The following is a 14,779-nucleotide window of genomic DNA, read 5'->3' as shown; positions in this document are numbered from 1 at the left end:
ATCAAGATTGAAGACTTTTCTGTTTGCTGCTGCCTTTAATTAAACCAGATTCAAGGATAATAATCAATTTCCTGCATTTCTGCATTTTACTACTGTATTTTATTTCCTACACTGCTTTTTAGTGTTTTAATGTTTCTTAATTGTTTTTAAATCTCCTTTTCTTTTGCATTATGTTTTGATGCTTTTAATGGTTTTAAGTGAAGCACTTTGAATTACCTTGTTGTTGAAATATGCTGTACAAATAAACTTGCCTTGAATAAAATATTCTGCCTTGTCTCCAAAACAAAACAAGAACATTTTTACTGATTTCACCAAGCATATACAGCCTGTATTCCACTGGAGTGGCATGAAACATATATACGTATGTATGTGTATCATCAGCGTATGTCTGCATGTTTCTGTATGAATTGCTAATGCTGCTTTTTTACTGTATGTATTGGATGTGTCTAATATTTAGTTTGTAATTATTTGTATGTAGTGTATATTTCTTGCTGTTTTCATTATGCACACAACTCTTTGAGGCATGCTTTGTGCCTGGGTAGATCTGTGGTGATCTAGTCCGTGACGCTCTGCTGGGCCGACAAGTAGAGAAACAGAGCATCAGAATAATCACACAGTACAACATGTCTGCGTCCACTGAGACGGAGAAGTAGATAGTGAGCATGTACATCACACTCCTTTAAAAGCATACGCTTGCTCAACTGAATAGTTAAGGTTGCATCAACTTTTAAAACGTAATCATTCAAGACAGCTGCATGTCATTATTATCTAATCTACGGTAACAATGCCCACAATTAACTACGCCATCGTGATTATGCAAATTAGGAGACCTCATTATGTGAGGGCTTCTTGTCGCTTCACCGCCGAAAACTTTTAATCCGCACCACATCTTAAATGGGATTAGGAGCGTGTGGACATTTGGAGTCTGTCGACGGACGTTCTTTTTTTAAAAAACCATCTGGGAGAGATTTCTCTTCCAAAGTCATTTCCGGGAGTTGGGGCGAGATTCAAAAGATGTTCAGCCCGGCCTGCAGAACGCTGAACAGATCCGACGGGAGTGTGTCACTAAGTCACCGGCACCGCGAAGCATATTAGAGGATTTATCAAGGTTGTTTTGTGACAAAATGTTTAGAAATAAGAATACTGATGGAGCATTTGATTCCATTCAGTGAAATACATTTCAGTAGCTGGTTTTCTTTACCCTCTTCTTTGTATGCACGGTCACGGGGGCCTGCAGCTCATCCCATCAGACTGAAGGCAGGAGGTTTCTGAATATGCTTCCACAGAGAGACACACACTCAAACTCACACCTCGGGGCAAGTTTAAGGTTTCTGTTACACTTGAGCGGCTTGTTTGTAGGCAGCAGGGAGAGGCTGCGGCACCCCAGTCGAACCCCGTTGCCTCCATCTTTATGGCCCACGGCGCCGTTCTCCAGTCACACAAATCTTGTTCATCACAGCAGTTTGGCATGTTGCCATATAAGAATCATAAATCATAAGTCCTCCCAGCAAAAATTACAAAATACACAGTTTGCAATTGCTTTCACACACACCCTCTACAGGACGACATCTTTAGTCCTTTCCAAAACCACGACAGAAACGATTCATATGGTTTAACAGAAATGGTTAAAAATGAATGATTGGGTATATTTATTTGTCTCAAATCTGAAGTAGGGTTTGACATTGACATGCTTTTTGTATATCTGTCCTTTTGAGAATCATTACCTCATAGTTAATAAGTGATATATGTACCTGTTTTTGTTTTCAACCACATCTTCTTAGATTTTCTGACAAAATAATGGTGCCCAGTTGTCTAATGGTTTGTTCACACTACGTGACTTTAGACCTGACTTTCTACTCGCTGTCTAATGTGCTAAATATGTGGACCTATCAGGGCGGTCTGTTGAGCACCAGGCTTCATAGTTGTGGTCATGTTTTTTACAGGATCTAATTAAAGTAATTAGTTTATTTGGGGTACAATTTTAAATGACAATGTTTTTGATGAAATATCACATTTTTTAAAATCTTTTTTTGCGTTTTCTGACGGAAGCGTTCTTTCGCAATTGTTTAAAGAAAACATGCTTTTCAATCCTGCCGGCAGGTTTTTGGGGTTCAGAGGGTGAAGGTCTTGTCTGCCCAACAGTCCAAAACCCAAAGACATACAGTGATATAAAACCTGATCAATCAGCTGATTTAATGTAGATCATTTTTCCACCAATCATCCTGGCTCTACACTGGTGAAGTCCATGTCCACAGGGGGGTTTCACTCGGGGTGTAGAGGGAGAGGAGGGCGGAGGGATTCTCACAGCGGACACGAGGAACATATGGGGGAGTCTCCTGTTCCCTTCGTGACACACGAGCTGTGACAAACAAGGTCTGCAGACGGCTCCTTTTGGACACATTGCACTCTTACAAATGGGAATTGCAGACATGTCTGTATGTGCGCTGCATTTTTCAGTTTCCACTCACACACCTCGCCCAGCGAGTGACAGCCTCAGCTCAGCCGTGTTATCTTTCCCATTTTCTGCTGTCAAGATGAGCGGTGTTTGGCCGTGCTGGTCCCGCCTGCCTCATTACCCCCCCTCACGCTGCTCTGATACGGTCACTGTTTGTGTCTGCGCCCTGAAGCCTTCTCTCTATCTTCTAAACAGGTTCAGATCACATTAACGAGGAGGCCGCTCACAGATTGGCTTCTACTTGGAGAGTAAAGTGCCTCGATGAGGGGGAGTCCCAGTTGTGGATCACGCCCTCGACAACCAGACCATTAGTCTGTAATATATTCATATCATATCTCATAACCCACTTGCCCCCTTTCAGGATATCAGATTACGTTCAAATGCAGCTTTGACAGTTTAAATGAATGCACAGCTTGTTCTCTCTTTTGGCTGTAAACGACTTCACGTGACTCCGATTTGGCTGAAAGAGAATGAGGGTCTCTGGGCCGAACACACTCCGTCTGCTCCCTCTACTCCCCAACCGCCTCCTCCAGCCCCCCTAAATTCACCCCACTGTGTTCAACGTTGTGACAGAATGCATCTCTCCAGTTCCTATCTGGTCGTAGCGTTTTTATAATACCGCAACAGACATGTCCTCAATAAGAGCACCGTGTTGAACTTATTAGAGAGAAAGAGAGAATGAAAAGCATCTGATGAGCCTCCCTGAAGCTCATAAATACTAAATTATTTTGAGGAGAAGTCTAGTGGAAGATGTTCAGTGGTTTACCGCTGCAGAACATTTCAAATGACATCAGTTTAATTTCCTTTTCCGCTGCTCCGTGCAGGGCATGAAATATTAATTTCGGTAGTAATTTTGGTCTTGAATGATGAAGTACAAGGAAAAAAATAACCTTCAGCGCGTACGACTGCACGGACGGGAAATTATGAATCATTATTAGAATCATTATTACAATCATCAATGTGAAGCTTCACCTCGTAATTGTTGGGGAGCCTGATTGACCAGTCCAGTATTCATACGTTATACATTGTGGATGAATCTGCAGAGCAAAATAAACGACTAGTTCCAAAGAGTAGTCCCTGAGAGGAGGGAAATCATGGGAGACGGTTCCTTCCTTTTCTTCCTGTTAAAAGTTGTTTTGGGGGGGAATGTTCTCCTATCCGAGGCGAGGGTCCAAGGAACGAGGACGACGTATGTTGTACAGATTGTAAAGCCCTCGGAGACAAATTTGTGATTTTTGATATTGGGCTATACACAAATAAAATGTAATGAAATTAAATTGAAGATGCCGGGTGTGTGGCACGTCTGTCCTTCAAGTCAGAGACAGAAGATCCTGTAACATCTGTAACGGTAGTCACCTGAAGTCATTCATCTAACCTTTAACCACGATAGTGACCGTGTGCAGATGTTATAGACACCATAATTCCATTTGACATAAACACATTGTACCATTTAAATATTCTCACACGGAGGAACATTCATTCCTTGTTTCTATACACCTGATCTCCAATATTCACTCTCCTTTTAGCTCCGTTTTTGGTCTCCTCCAGCTGCTAACTAGTCTCTAACTTTGATGGATTCACTGAATCAAACAACACAGAGACAGAGCTTTCCCCTGAGAACAGCGGCCTGCTGCTGGAAACAACTCTGATGAGAGGAATGAATCAAAACCAAAAGTACGATTCTACAAAATAAATTTGAGCAGACATTTGGATTTGGATGTGAATAAGGCAATTTGGAGTTAATAGTAAAAGCTACAGCCTAGTCCTGCAGTCTAACCATCTACGAGGGACGCTGGAGAAAGGTCTTCAGGAATTTCATCAACCGGGCAAGTCTTCGTTGTTCTTTCATGTCAGCTGATATTGGCCATGTTTTATGCTTCAAACATTCACACATTACGGGAAACATCCGTGAAGATACCGACAGCAGAAACAGCTGATGATGTGTCTTAATTACATCGGAATCATGTTACATCAGCTCTGTTTCTACAAAGACAAAAAACACATCAAAATTTTGCTTTTACCACAGAGCTTTTCAAACTTTTCAAATTTGCATAAATACACTTTAATGTAAACATGTCTAATGACCATAGAGTGTAAATAAGAAGTGGACGTAGTCATCGTGACGTCTCTCACTGGTTTGTGTTCTGACGTTTTGAAGCCTTGAATTCGGCAATTTTGTGGTCGCCATCTTGGATAACGGCCGTTTGCAATGTTCTTGTTTTTCGCAACCAGTGAACAGGAAGTGACCATATCTGGACTGAGGAGGAGTGACGTAGAGACGCCGTATACGTCTCTGGTAGAGACCTGTCAATCACTGTGTAGCCCCGCCCCTAAAGGTAATAAATCAAGAGAGAAGTAGAGTCATTTTAGACTAGACTTCTATACAACCAGAGGAGTCGCCCCCTGGTGGACACTAGAGAGAATGCAGCTTTGACACATGAAGCTCTGACTTCACTCTTCAGAACCGGAGGTTGCCGCCTGCTAATGACAGCTGCCTGTTTTAACTGTAACACTAAAATGACGACAGCGAGACGTCTTCAACATCTCGTCTCCTTGTGACTTAAAGTCAGATCACGTAGCAAAGCAGGGAGTCAAGTGTTCATCGACACAGAGACTTAATGGACCTGATGAGACCACAAGTGGGAGCTGAACCCTATTAACCCTCACTCACATGGTCACTTCCTGATGCCACTTATTAAACTGCAGTCATATTTGGTGAATGACACACATCTTTTCTTTTCCGCTGTAGTTAAAACATCGTTGTCTTCCTGTCTTCAGTGTGTATATAATAATTTTATTACTAACCACGCTAACGTGTCTTTATCCAGAATGGTCCCTCTGACTCATCATGATGAATGCTGTCACCGCCCCCCCCGCCCAGCCCTATCCTCACTTCTTTAAACGTTGCTCATGTCTCTGTAGACGAGACGGCGTAAAGAGGCCAACACACAGCGGAGTTCCTCCCAATTGAGGAGAGTCTAAATGGAGCGTAATAGGCCATCCTTCTCGTCTTCGCTCCTCTTATCTGCCCCGTCACTCTCCCTTCACCCCCCCCCCCCCCCCGGTATAATGCTCGTTGCTCGGGGAGCGTCTGAACATTAATTTCCCCGAGAAGCAGATGCGTGACAATTAAGTCGGCCGAAGGCTCGCCGGGTCCTCGTTCTCTGAGACGCGTGCTCGAGTTCAAGAAAACAAACAGATGCCGTGTTGTGTTCAGGGCTTTACAAGGTGTGTAGGTTTCAGAAAGAGGCCGTGACTCCTGTGTATGGATATCAAATGACAGATGGAGTTTCATACGCAGATAAACAAATGCACAGAGATGTGAAGAGAGGACGGCCAGAAGCCCTCCTTTCATTAAGTCGAGCTCACAGAGAGTTAAAGCATCGCCGGAGGCACCGACGAGTCGTTTAAGGCAAACCAGTGTTTCTATAAAGAAGTAATATATGTGTGTGAGAGAGAGAGAGAGAGAGAGAGAGAGAGAGAGAGAGAGAGAATAACAGATAGAGAGGAAGAGAGAGAGAGAGAGAGAGAGAATAACAGATAGAGAGAGAGAGAGAGAGAGAGAGAGAGAGACAGAGAGAGAGGAAGAGACAGAGAGAGAGAGAGAGAGAGAGAGAGAGAGAGAGAATAACAGATAGAGAGGAAGAGAGAGAGAGAGAGAGAGAATAACAGATAGAGAGAGAGAGAGAGAGAGAGAGACAGAGACAAAGAGAGACAGAGACAGAGAGAGAGAGATTCAGTCTGAGAGGATTTCTCTCCTCTTTTATTCTCTCTCTTATTGGGAGCTGTAATGCAGAGCTGATGGCAACAGAAACACGTCTGATTGGAGTAAAATTTATTTTGTTTAAAATATTTTATCAAACAGTGCATCTAAAGAAACGCTTGAATGCACTTCGTCTTTGCGCTAGAGATTTGGATGTAAATAAGAAGAGGACGTAGTCATCACGACGTCACTCGTTGGTTTGTGGACGTTTTAAAGCTTCCAGTTTGGCGATTTTTCCCCGTCGCCATCTTGGCTTTTTCGCAACCAGTGAACAGGAAGTGACCATATCTGGACTGAGGAGGAGTGACGTAGAGACGCCGTATACGTCTCTGGTAGAGACCTGTCAATCAGTGTGTAGCCCCGCCCCTAAATCATCCCCTCTTTATGGTGTGTTTGACTCTAAATGTTCCATAATGTACTAAATGAACATCATGCTGTATTGAAGAAGACTGTAAACTAGAGATTGAGACCATAAACTCATGTTTACAATGTTTACTGAGGGAATAAATCAAGAGAGAAGTAGAGTCATTTTAGACTAGACTTCTATACAACCAGAGGAGTCGCCCCCTGGTGGACACTAGAGAGAATGCAGCTCTAACACATGAAGCATCAGCTTGTTGCCTGCATGTAACCAGAAAATGTGTAGTTGATACCAATCACAGGAGGCAGACATCTTTTCATTGTTGTGTAAATATATTTCTATGGTAGATATATGGAGGACAAGTCTATTTCACTTCCCGTTTAATGACGTCACAACATCCGGTTGAAAGGTCAAAAGCCACTGGGAGCGATTTACGGTGCTGGAAATCCATTTATCTTCGTTTTGACTTCAGTCAGTGAGGCTAAATTACCGCAACTTCACCGTCACCATTATAATAGCAAGGCAGGTTTTAGTTGCTTAGTAACAGCAACCTCCCAAGCACCTTGAATGAAAGGATTGAAAGCGGCACGGCTGGCGTTTTAAAAAACGCGTATTTAGACGCAACATGTGAACGGCCCCCTTTAGTCGCTGGAGCTGAACAGTGGGCAGCAGCTCAGTGATGCTCAGTAGCTGAATATGTTTCACTAGAAGTGCGATAACTTCGTCTGACGTCGAACGCCTCCTGCGACCTAAAGGACTGTTGGTATCAGACGGTGTTCCTACTTATCAAAGTCACACACTGTGAACCGGAACCATCCACCAGGAACATTCTCCTGAGAGACTGCCACACAGCTGCAAACACTCACGCTGAACGGAGGTCCGTCGCTCAACCCCTCAGTAGCACACCTGAAAACATGTATTAACTGGTTTGGATCTGGTTCACCGCTGAGTGCAAAGTGTCTGGCAGAAATATAAGAGCAGGTGATGATTCACTTCAAAGCCCTTCAGAACAGCTTTTGAACCTCGACACCAAACTACAGTGAGACCATTAATGTACAGAAAGTATCTTTACGTGTTCACGCAGAGCATAACCAACCTCGTAGGTTCGTTATACAGGGCAACTTGCTTTGCAGCAGAAAGGTGTGAAATTGCATTGCGCTGAATCCAACAGTAGACTTTGCCAGACAACAGAGCTGGTGAATCCAGAGCCAACCAGTGCTGCCTACCGAAGCCAAGTGTGCCACCGCGGAGCAGCCTGAGCCAAAGACACACGAGCTGGAGCTCCGGTCTCTCTCCGTCTGGGCCTGCAGGACTGGATGCTCTGATTGGAGATGAACGAAAAAAACTAACGTTTGCATCTGATGTCATGAAAGAGCCTTCAGATAGAACTGAGCAACACGAGTGGAGCTGCAGAGCTCACGTTTCTGCACGTGTTTCTGACCTTTATTTGTCCACTGACAGACAACTGAAGAAGCAGGTCCATCACCTCCGTACGGTAAAGGTCTCACTGTGCTTCAAGCAAAGTGAAACAGCTGCTGAAGCCTCTCCCCAGTGTCAGATTTGGGGAAAAGAGAGAGTCTGACAACAGAGCCCACTTTAAGCAGTAATTGTACTGTTACCAGATCAGATTGACACTTTCCAGCCCAATCTAATAAAATCAACCCATAAGCATTCTCTGTCATTTTGAATGTCCCTCTCATATTTTATGTTTATTTTATTTAAATGAATAAAATAAATATATATATATTTATTTTATTTATTTTTTATTTTATTTTATTTATTTTTTATTATTTCATTTCATTTCATTTTTTATTTTATTTTATTATTTCATTTTTTATTTGTTTTATTTATTTTGTATTATTTTATTCTAAATATCATTATCATTATTCCTATCTCATACCATTTATTTATTTTTTTAATTTATTTTATTTATTATTTTATTTCATTTTTATTTTTTTATTTTATTTTATCATTTCATTTTTTATCTAATTTGTTTATTTATTATTTATTTATTTTGTATTTATTTTATTCTAAATATCATTATCATTATTCCTATCTCATACCGAACGACAACTGAATACAACTCATGTCAATCAAATTATTCTCAAATTAAAGGAGTCAATAATATGAGTGAAAGAGGTTTACTTAGTTTTTGACCATAAAAGGACAATCGCAATATTGTTTTCACAAAATTCTCAAAACCTCGACGAAAGTTGTCAAAAAAAAAAAAAAAAAAAGTTACAAAAAAACAAGCCCGACTTCCTCAACAGTAGCCTGAGGAGTGCCGCGGTGTGTTTGGTGAGTCAGTGGGCGGTTCTCTCTCCTTATTGTCATCGTCTTCCATCACCGTTAATGTAAAAACACGTCAAAGTGTGTGCCGTGTCCCCGTTTTTTATGATCTCGTCTGCCTTGAGATGTTTTCAAGCGACGTGCTGCGCAAACTAGTTTGTTGAAGCACACTGAAGCCGACGCAATCATTCCCTCACAAGGGTTCAGTAACCAGCGACCGGCCCGACCCGCTAATCTAAAAACAGAAAACAACGCTCTGAACAAAGATCTCTGTCCAAACTGAAGCGCCTGAAGCTCTTCTTCTTTGTCATCGTTCAGGGTGAAAGTCTCCATCTCCATTTATATTGGCGATTGGATGAATCAAACTCTCACAAACACAGGTCCCTGCGGTTCTGATAGAACTGATGCCAATGCAGCTACGCCAACCTCTTCAGGAGCCGACCATTTCCATTTCCATGAACCGGGTGTTCTGGATTTTGTTCCACACCGGAGGGCTTTTTAAAGAAGCTGGATTTTGGTAGCCGCCGGCTCGCTGTGGACGGAGGGTTGAAACGAGAGAGGACAGCGTCTCAGTAGGACGTTCGCCTCTTGATGAGTTCCTTGAGCCACCGGCCCTCCAGTCATGAATCTCTTCCCTAACCTTGATGTGAAATGCCTCTCAATGAGAAGCAGTCATAACACATACACAATCATTGTTATTGGCTCCTCGAAGCGTCAGACAAAAGCCCGCTCTGGCCTCCTCCTCCTCCTCCTCCTCTCTCTAACGATGCCGCGGCAACACAGCGAACAAACCAATAAGAGGCTTCAGTGGCGGTCAAAGCGATAAAAACCTGTTTTCTCCTTTTGTGTCTCCGTCTCACGGCAGATAAGACCATCCGCGGCGGGTATCGCGCTCCACAATGGCGTTGGGTCACAAAAACCCCAAACTCCGGTTACACAAATGTCACACTTCATCCCTCCGCAACCCTGAAGGCTTCTGGGAAATTCAAGCGGTCTAATACTGCTGTTTATCTCAATCAATTTCAGAGCATGAATGGTGTGAAACAAGAGACAAATGTGCTTCTTTGTGTGTGTGTGTGTGTGTGTGTGTGTGTGTGTGTGTGTGTGTGTGTGTGTGTGTGTGTGTGTGTGTGTTGCATTAGCGGTGCATCTCTTGGAGCTCCCGCGTTTACGTTGTTTTGGGGGTGAAATTGCTTTTCGAGCATTATATTGCGAGCATCTTGACGGGAGAGGAGGCTCAGGCCATTCTGCCAGCTGAACGGCAGCGACGGTAGAAAGCAATCACGAGCCTCTCCTCAATGGATGTTTTGTGCGCACAACTGCCGCCTGCAAACCCATTAACCAGCCGCCCCAATTAGACTCTAGGATGAGGCAGAAAACAGCAAGACGCAAGAGAAGCGCAAATGAACTGCCAACGAACAGAGAGAAAACAACTGCAGAGGAGTCGCCCGATAACATTTACAATTTATTCTACAATGGAGAGGAAACAAACTGAAGGGAGTGATTGAATATTGTGCGTTACATTCTAACTGAACAAATTCCCTCATTTCTGCCTCAGAAAGCGTCCCAGATTGTAACGCAGCAGGTGTTTGTGCAGAATAAGGAAGTTTCTGATTGACACACTTGAGAATATGTCGTCGGCTGCGTGATTACCGCATTCATCCCAAAGCGTCGTCTCCAATCTGTCCGTCACGCTGTCAACAATCAGCAGCATTCTCACTGCTGAACGTCACAACACAAACGCCTCAACGTGGACTGGTTACTAGCTTCAAAGCAAAGATCAGAACCAAAAACGGAAACTTCGCTGGACTTATCGGACAGTCCACGCAAGTATTTCAATTTAAAATCCAAACCCGTGTTGACCACAGGGCCGTACAGACCAGAGCAGGAAGCTCAAAATACACACAAACACCACGTCAATCAGCCACATCAGGAAGAGTCAAACGCTAAAGAGTGAAAGTATGCTTTGAGCCTCAACATATGAAATTGGGAGATTAATGCTTTTAACAGTCTCTGATCTCTGATCATGTTTCATTGTTAACAACTAATCAAGAGGAGAGCTAGTAACGTTAGCAGCACCGCTAACAGATAACCAACGGAGGTTCACTTCAGTTACATCATGATGCCTTCAGGCTCTGCTCAGTGAACATGAGGACTGACTGAAGGTACATTATAACGTCCTCCTTCCTCCTCCTTCTTTCCTTCCTTCCTCCTCGCTTCCCTCCTACTCCTTTCCTTCCTCCTCCTCCTCCTTCCTTCTCCTCCTTCCTTCCTTCCACCTCCTCCTCCCTCCCTTCCTTCTTTCCTTCCTCCTCCTCCTCCTTCCTTCTCCTCCTTCCTTCCTTCCACCTCCTCCTCCCTCCCTTCCTTCCTTCCTTCCGCCTCCTCTCTCCTCCCTTCTTCCTCCTCCTCCTCCCTTCCCTCTCCTCCTTCCTTCCTTCTCCTCCTCCCTTCCTTCCTCTCCTCCCTTCCTTCCTTTCTCCTCTTCTCTCCTCCCTTCTTCCTCCTCCTCCTCCTCCCTTCCCTCGTCCTCACTTCCTTCTCCCCTCCTCCTTCCTTCCTTCCGTCCTTCCTTTCTCCTCCTCTCTCCTCCTCCCTTCTTCCTCCTCCTCGCTTCCTTCCTTCCTTTCTCCTCTCTCCTCCTCATATGTTTCTAGTCTCTGACCGCTACTGACTGAAGGTAGATTATAACGTTATCGTGATGCGTTCACGTGTAATCTGTAAAATGTAGTTTTCGTGATCAACTTGAATAAATCCAGTAGTTTGTTTTCACAGCAATCTTTTGATTTAAATTGTGTTTTAATGTAAAAAGACTACAACTATAGAGGACCATGACAAAGTAAAAGGACAACATTTAAACATGTTTACAGTTTACACTGACTTGAGAGAGGTTGAACAGACTTTTGGGTCTGGATCCTTGTAGACCAGCTGCTCTAATCAAACAACAAAGGGATCTGTGTCTGTTAATATGGATCATCTATGATCCATAATTAGTATCAGCGGCAAACATCGTGATCAGGAACCTCTAGAAGTTACATTTGCTCCCTCTTTTATTTTGTGCTGATCCGATCTGTGACTCCGATCCATGATCCGATCTGAACCGTGAGTTTTATGATCCACACAGATGGTCCCTCTTCCAGGTTCCTGTCAGGAGCCCGTCTGCAGCGTCGTGGACCAGATGTAAGCTGGACAGGGACGACTGACTAATCCCAGCATGTAGACTGGGATTAGTCAGTCGCCCCTGCTGCAGGAGAACATGAAGGCATGGATGACTGTCTTTAACTGCTGCAACAGACTTTTCTGTTTGCTGCTGCCTTTGATTGAACCACATTCAAGGATATCAATCAATTTCTGCATTTTACTACTGTATCTTATTTCTTAAACTGCACTGCAACTATTATTCTGTTTTTAGCTTTTTAGTGTTTTAATGACTGTTTTTAATGTTTCAATGAATGTTCTTAATTGTTTTTAAATGTCCTTTTTTTTGCATTATGTTTTGATGCTTTTAATGGTTGTATGTGAAGCACTTTGAATTGCCTTGTTGTTGAAATGTAATATACAAATAAACTTGCCTTGCCTTGCATCGACTTGCATGTTGAACTTAAAAGGCAAGAAGATACAAGAAGTTCTGCAGCTGAAAATAGAATATCTACCTCGACTGCAGAGACACTAGACTTTTATTTTGAAATAAAAACGGCTCTCAAGCACTCATTAATTGCTGTTTTTTTCTATTAGTTCTTTGTTAAGATTCTGTCAATGAAGCTTAATAATCTTTTCTGATGCTTTCAATGGGAAACATCTGGTTCATCGACAGCTCGGCACTGAACTAAAGACATGAACAGGGAAGGAAGCAGAGTGGTGAGTGACTGTGTGTATGAACAGTATGCTTTATTATGCTTCACAATGTGAGTTATGAGGTGATTTCACTCATATCCTGGTCTTTTTATCTTCCTCACTTCCTAAGATTATAATATAAGACCTTTCATTGACCTCTGGTTTAAGTATACATGTATCGATATTCTATTTTCCGTGCATTTGTTGGGGACTATTTTCAGCGGCGGATTAATCCACATTTGGCGCTCGAGTGAGTATTCTGGGCGGCGGGACGGCGTTCGTGTAGATGAGCTACACCTTTCACAGGTATTTAGGTACAGGTATGCTTCCGTCAATGAAGTGACGCTTCAGCTTGTTTGTCGCATCTTCGACTATTTAAACGTGACGTAGATCCACACTTGTGTTTTCTCACATATCTTCATGAAGACCTTCGTCCACGTTGGAATGATAAGAATTCAAAAGGGGGGGGGCCTGTATTAAACATTCTGAACACTTAAAAAGCAGCAAACAGTGAGCACCGTCAGCACTTTCACTGCAGTTAGCGGTGTTAGCACGGTTAGCTGTTAGCACGGTTAGCTGTTAGCACGGTTAGCTATTAGCCCGCCGGCTTGCCGTCGGCATGTCGAGAGCAGCAAACGGAGAGAAAAAGATGCATTTTTTAAATGAAGCTGGCTCAGTGTGGACCTCCTCCTAGTCCACAGGACGGACATTTTGAAAAGCTGCACGTTGTTTTTGTTCAGATCGTGACACAATAGTCACGGGTTACATGAGCGGACGTCAGCTGTCGAGGACGTTAAACACACACAGGACGAGGGGACCAGGAGGAGCAGTGAGGAGGATCTGTCGGTCTGTAAACATCCTACCCCAGATTTAATCTTCTTTCTCGTTTCTTTATAGTATTTTGCTTCGCTATATTTGTGTTTTTGTAGCTTCCTCTTGGAAGAGTGTTTACAATCTGTCACCTGGTCGCCATGTTTTTATAGCGGTAACTCTGAGGTGGACTGACTGAGATGTGGTGCATGTGGCTGGGAATTAATTTAGTCCCTCCTCCTCCTCCTCCTCCTCCTCCTCCTCCTCCTGCTTGCATTAGCTTGAGTAAGAGCAGCAGTGGAGTAATGAGTCCTCCTGGCTGAGAGATCAAACTGGAGCCGCCATCGTCCCCCCCGATCAATAAGCGTCACCACAGACACCGGGGACCGAGCAAGCGTCCCTCAGAGGCAGATATCTGGGGACAGTGTGTGTGTGTGTGTGTGTGTGTGTGTGTGTGTGTGTGTGTGTGTGTGTGTGTGTGTGTGCTGTACAAGCACCTGCAGCTTCTCCCCTGGGCTGCTAGAAACTGTAGCTTATTAGTGCTAATGGGCGTCTTTAAGGATCCTGCTCTCATTATCTGGACACTTGCAGTGTCCCCGTGTCTCAGGGTCCTGCTGGAGCTCCGGTATTCTACGGTACCGCGTGGCTAACTTCGAGTTAGCTCACGTCACGTGTGTGAATTGTCTTTTTCTGGCTCTGCGGTCCTGGTCCACAATTCATCGATGTTAATTGGAAACAGTTCCAGTCAGTCAGACTAAATGAAATAGAATGTACTGCATATCATTTACAACATTAAGAGTAATCATTTCTATCGTAGCATACTAACGCTAATGAGCACGGAAAAAAAGAATTCACGCACACACATGTCATTTCCTCTCATTGAGAGAAGCTTCCTTGTTGACGGTTTCTTACCGTTGTTGCTTCACATTGAGAGCGAACGACGCGGTGATGCAACGATTATTGTTAAATTTTGCAAGTGATGAACGGAACAAGGGCCAATAAAGAGCTGCAGGCGTTCAATGCAGTTTGTGAGAACAAACGCAAACGTGCCGTTACAACAAGTGACCACAGGGGTCGCCAAAACAACCAGCACTGAAATCAAAATGTGTATCAAACGAATAATCTGGGATCGTTTACAATGTTAGCCACTTATGAAGAACACCAAACATCCACCTTCAACAAGACAGTAAAGTAGGATCCTCTGGAAGAGAACACGACCGCACGAGAACCGGAGAACTCTCTCTGAGAGCATGAACCATCGCGCTCA

At 43.6% G+C, this 14,779-nt stretch overlaps 1 protein-coding gene across 1 annotated transcript in view; it reads right to left on the bottom strand.

The window, feature by feature from the left end:
* LOC137886317 (SH3 and multiple ankyrin repeat domains protein 2-like) overlaps nt 1–14,779 on the bottom strand; it is a gene marked incomplete at its 3' end in the record, with an annotated part of 102,463 nt that overhangs the window by 73,763 nt on the left and 13,921 nt on the right. The window lies entirely within an intron of this gene.

This window comes from Cebidichthys violaceus, unplaced genomic scaffold (genome assembly GCF_023349555.1).
Source record: "Cebidichthys violaceus isolate CVI_PGR_0920_01 unplaced genomic scaffold, fCebVio1.0.p SCAF_43, whole genome shotgun sequence".
Lineage (NCBI taxonomy): Eukaryota > Metazoa > Chordata > Actinopteri > Perciformes > Stichaeidae > Cebidichthys > Cebidichthys violaceus.
This window is presented reverse-complemented; position numbering and strand designations above follow the sequence as displayed.